The 5,889-nt window shown below is 40.1% G+C and overlaps 1 protein-coding gene across 5 annotated transcripts in view; it reads right to left on the minus strand.

Annotated features, from left to right (window-relative positions):
* cemip (cell migration inducing hyaluronidase 1) overlaps positions 1-5,889 on the minus strand; it is a 403,506-nt gene that overhangs the window by 380,547 nt on the left and 17,070 nt on the right. The gene's annotated exons all lie outside the window — the stretch shown is intronic.

A 5,889-nucleotide genomic window follows, 5' to 3' on the forward strand; every position in this document is an offset into this window, starting at 1 on the left:
GTTGTAAGGCTGCGCTTGTTCCACCGCTGCGGATCGGGGCGCTTTTCTGTAGAATTTCGTCAAACATCTCGGAAAGTGAGGGAGTGTACGCCTCGGGGCGGGGCGGGGCATTTTCGGCGTGTTTTTTTATTTCGGCTCGAAATAAAAATGCCCTTTTCGGCCGAAAATTTTCGGTGGCCGAAATTTCGGTGCACCCCTAATTGTTATGAAGTGTTTAACCATAATCGTAGTCATAATATTTTCTTATGCTTAATGTCATGTCAGAATGTCTTAGATACACACCACATAATCAACAGACAATCATACATTGATTTTGCTTCATGCTTTGACTACTGCTCTGACCAGCTGCAAAGCTGGCACCGGGAGACATCACGGTTTGGCGTTCCTGTGTAGAATGGGGCTAGCCCGAAGCGATATCCTGTTATGGTTCTGGGCTTTTCATCTTTCAGCTGCCTGCGCGCATGTTGGAGGTGCAAAGACTCCTGAGTGTGTAATGTTAATTTTACCTGTGTTCATTGAATAAATCAGCACTGTTTTGAAATTACTCGGACTGCTTCGTCTCTCAGAGTTAATGTGGTGAAAAGAACTGGGTCTAACACCTCCATGGCTGCATCAGTTTATTGACAAAAACCTTTTATGGAGGAGCAGGAGAAGCTGCTCGACACTAACTTCACCATTATTCTACAGTTGTCTATTGAATTCTGAATGAGGGAATATCTGCATTAGATAAACTGAAGGTAAATGGAATCTGCCAGAGACAAATGAGATAACTGTATGCTTTATGTATGCTGTATGCATATGTTTCATTCATCAAGTCATTATGTATATGTACTTGATTGTGTTGGGTTTGTTTTTAGCTTTTAACATATTTTTTTACTTTGTTTTATATTTTTATATTTTTAGTGAGTTATCTATTCTATTTATTGGTATGTGTGCTTGATATTGAGTGTGAACCGCTGCTGAAACAATGCAATTTCCCAGATTGGGATTAATAAAGTATTTCTATCTATCTATCTATCTAACTGTATGCTTTTCTTCCTCTGTGAATGTTTTGTCAAATGTCAGTCATTACCATTTCTGCTATTGACAAATGCTAATGCCTTCACCTGGTGTCTGCAGCCTTTAGTTGCACAAGTACTTCAGCAATAAATGCTGTGTTTTAGGGCAACGCTTCAAAGCAATGTCTTGGCAATAATCCCACTAATTTGACTGAAGCATTGCCTGTGTGAAGCAAGACGACTCCCAGTTCATGGGGAAACTAATTTTACAGCAAACATCGTGCTCTATGGTCTGTCTATATTCAAGCACACACCACTGTACTTTTTGTTCTGCAATCTGAAGAGATTACTGCTCATCAACCGCTTCACAATAGGAAGGCACTCACACATGCACACAGTGTTTTCACCACTGGAGAGGACATTACACTGACTTACATTCATTCCTGGCAACTTAAGCCTTAAACATAACCACTAGCCACCTAACCCTAAACCAAGTCATGATTTACATCTTGGCGACTTGCTTTTTGTCCCCGTAAGGACAAAGAGTCACCACACTGTGTCAACAAATTTATGTCCCCACAACATGAGCAATACCAGGCCACACACACAGCGTTTAAGCAGTGTAGGCAGAGCAACATGGGATATTTTTAGTCGGCTGTAGAAGGACATACTGCTTCTTACGAATCCCAGCCGCATGTCAATACAAAATACAAGTGATTTGACTGAGGCACCTGAATTTAAGGGACAATTCACCCAAATTATAGAAAAACATATCTTCTCCCTTCCCTCCGCTAGTATCTCATAGAGGAAACTGGTTTGATTTGTCCAGGTTCTGTGGAATTCTGTAGTACCTCTGAGATTTCTGCTTCTGCTGCAACACAATAGAGGTGAATGAAATTTAGTTTATCGTGCCTACAGTACTAAAACCTTATATTAAAACAGCAATATCTCTTTGAAGAATATCTTTGCCCTTAAATTGCATCTGTTTTTAGGTATAAGAACCGCTATTTATAAGGTTGTTTGACCAGAAGAAAACTTTACTGCTTTAAAATGACTGCATGACTTTAACTGGATGGGAGAAAAACATCTGTTTTGTTTATGGACAAAAATTATCAATGTTATTTTATTCACAAAAATACCAAAACGGCATTCACCTGTAAGTTAGTTCGGTCAAGCGTTAGTGAGGGCTCAGGGACGTCCCACTGAGAGATCGTCAAGTGAAAGACTAATTTGAGCAGATGGGACTGGAACACATCACAAGCCTGTGGCTCTGATTACCATTTTACAATAGAGGCAACATTAGCCTTATTAACAAGGCTGCTGAAAAGCAGCTGAGAGATGCCATCGGTCACCTCCATGCTTTGAATGACAGCAGTGCCTCTGGACCAGGGCTTCTCAAAGTCCAGACTCCGGTCGGCAAGTCAATCTGGACCCAGCGCACACTTAGTGTTAGGAGTGCAATGAAACAATGTAACAAAGTGTATGTTTCCTGCTTTAAAAAAAGTTTTATATTTATCAATAAATTGTTAGTTTTGTAGAATATAGCCTATTTGGCGATTGTTACAGCGATTCTGGCATGAGAATCAGGCTAATATTCTGAATCTCTCGCATACGTAGCTGGCAAAGAGAAAAATATAGACACATCTTTAAATACCACCACCACCTTTAACTATGACCTCAATAACAAATACAGAATTTATACATTAATGACAATTTCACTAAAAACTGAAACATTTTGAGCTTCCTAAATACAAATGTTATGGTGGAAGTGTTGCACTGGAAGTGCATAGAGGTATACCTAATAAAGTGGCCCATGAGTGTACATTGCTCGCAAATTATAAGAAAATCGTTGTGGACCTTTGATCTTGGATGTTAAGTTGGAGAAGCCCTGCTCTGGAGTATGCCACAGTGGCAAGACACATTGTGCTGTGAGAAGAAGGATGACTCATTTTGTTCAAGTGGAAAACTTCTTATTTTGTCAGTAGTGCCACCTCTGCGCCGATGCTCATGCTGTATTTCGACAAAATAAAGTCAGTGTTTCCAGGGCACTGCACAAAGACATTCCAGGGGGTACTGTACTGTATAAGGAGGCCTATAGCCGGTATAGTGGTGGCGGCCATGATGGGTGTACAGAGACTAGACAGTCTCTAGCAAGCCAAAGCAGTAGCTGCCAAATTGGAGACTCTGTGTAGTGTATGACATGATAGAGGGAGCAAACTGTGATAAGCCTGTCAGACTGAACTCTGTGGTCCATGTTTTACAACTTGAAACAAGCACTCAGACATCCATGATATCTGCCCATCCTCAGTGAAACAAGAGGTTTCAGGCTGGCATTTGGTACATGTCACACTTGACAACCACAGACAGAGTTACAGGGTGATATATTATTGCACCTGCATTTCCCATAATCCAACTTGATAGTTTCATCTGTTAGATCCTACCAAAGTCACACGCCAATTTGTAACACAGCCTGTTATAAATGTGCAGCCTCCGAGTTAGTCCTGGTGACATGTCCATGGCATCTTCAGGGTTATTTTCTCAGACACTGGAGAACTCCTTTGAGCTACAGAAGATACAAAGGAAGTAGGTGAAGAGTAAACTGAGCCTGAGGTGTAAAATCAACAAGGTGTTTTGAAAGAACGATGACACTTATCAAAGCTGTTTTCAGTCACCAAACCAAACTAGTACAACCTCCTGTTGTAGATGGACAATGCTGCTTAATTCATTTCCTACAGAGAAAAAATGTCTGGCAAAATAATGGCAACACAGAAAAGGAAAAGATGAAACGGGTGGAAGCATTGAAGTTAATGGAAGGTACTGTATGACTCAATTTCCACCACAGCTAGACAGAAAATAAAACTGTGCTTTAATAGAATTTCACTGCAGTACTGAACACTGACTGGTGTAACATGACCAGAGCATTTAGTAAAGATGGGGAACCAACACACAATAGAGGCTTCACACACTTCTAGTATTATGCTAAGTTGGGGCTTTATATAACATATTTAAAGTTTCTGCTTATAAATGTTTACACCCTTGTAAGTTCATAAAGTTAATTAAGCTCCAGACCCTCTTTCCCCGTATGTGTAAACATGCGTCATTTCAGCTCCTTGCCGGCCTCCCTAGAGGCCAAATCTGGTCTGATTGGTGAGCTCCGCCAGCTCCGAGCCATGTTTCCGGATTGGCTCTGCTAACATCATTAGCCACCATTAGCCATAGTCGTGGGAATAGAACATATACAGCAGCTATGCACCAGCTGATATGAAAGCCAGCTTTACAAAATGCCTTGGTAAGAGCATCAACCACGGACACAGTATCACAGGCAGAGCAACTGTCATCAGATGAACAGTCTGTGTGTGCATTTAGGCCCATTGTACTGTGATAGTGCATGAAAAATTGACCTTGCATTAATACTCCAAAAGTGTTCTCATGTTCGGGATTCACACTGATGAAACTTTACTTCTTGTAGTGTAACTTAAAATCAAGTGCTTGACAACACACATGCATGAGTATAAGGAACGTGCGCTATCATCATGTGTGCTGCAGGTGCTGCTGTCAGTTGTTCCATCTGATCCATTTTGCTCTTTGTAATATAATAATAAATATCGGGATATTATTAAAATATGAACATAACCAATAAAATGTTTACTTTTTGTTTTAAATTTATTTTGAATATATATTTATTTTGTTTAAATTTTTTTAGTTACTGACTGCAATAGCGGTTTCCTGCTAGTACAATATCAGTGCAATTGTACAATGGTAGGGAAATACCGAACTTTAACTCAACATTTATGTTATAACATTTAGCTATTCTCAGACCATCTTTCACTCTATCCATGAAACACAGGAGGAGTTTGTCATTAGCTAGGGCAACTGTATGCCTGCTTGTGTTATGGTTTCATGTCGATCTGGGGCCCGTTTCAAGAAGGAGGTTTTGTTGAAACTCAGAGTTTGTTAACCCCGAAATGAGGAAAACTCTGAGTTTTCGGTTTCAGAAACGGAGGTAACTTAAACCCGTGAAAGCGGGGTAAGTTAAACCCGTTTCAAAAAGTGAGGCAATCTAAACTCAGAGTCAGTTACTATGGCAACTTACTCTGTGAACCTAACCTGGGGCCTGTTGCACAAAAGTAGAATTAAGATATCCAGGATAAATGACTGAGCTGAGTTCAATGAATCCAAAACACGTGCGTCCAGGCTTAATTGGTTGCACAAAGACCAAGCCAGGATGAGCAGACACGGATTCATCAAGCCAGGTGTAACCAAAAGGGAAAACAAAATCCAAAACTATATAGCCCTGTGTGAACAAGTGTTTGCCCCCTAAACCTAAGAACTTGTTGGGCCACCCTTAGCAACTCACCGCTTCGCTGAAACATAACAATTACAATTTAAATAGTTAATTCACATCTCCAAAAAAGCAGTTGTAGTCTGATTATGAGACAGTTGAATTTTTAATTGAAATGGACTGCAGATATGAGTGAAATTGTGTACAGTAATTCCATCATACTGTATAAGGCTTTGATAATTTATCTCTTTAATTTATATAGCGCCTTTCACAGACCCCCAGGAAGCACAGCAGGCCTACAACCATGCCAATGCCCGGAACAGAGTTGAAATTACCTTTGGCCTCCTGAAGGCACGCTTGCTTTATTACTACGCTCACTAGTACGGTTTAATCTTAGCTGTTGTACTCCGCTTCTTATGTAGTCCATCGATTTTTCAGTGTGTTCTGCTTTTATTACTGTAAAGCTGCTTTGAAACAATTGTGAAAAGCACTATATAAATGAAATAAAATTGAATTGAATAAATAGATGAGCTAATAATAATAATAATCTCTTTAATTTATATAGCGCCTTTCACAGACCCCCAGGAAGCACATCAGGCCTACAACCAT

This window comes from Monopterus albus, unplaced genomic scaffold (genome assembly GCF_001952655.1).
Source record: "Monopterus albus unplaced genomic scaffold, M_albus_1.0 scaffold210.1, whole genome shotgun sequence".
Classification (NCBI taxonomy): Eukaryota; Metazoa; Chordata; class Actinopteri; order Synbranchiformes; family Synbranchidae; genus Monopterus; species Monopterus albus.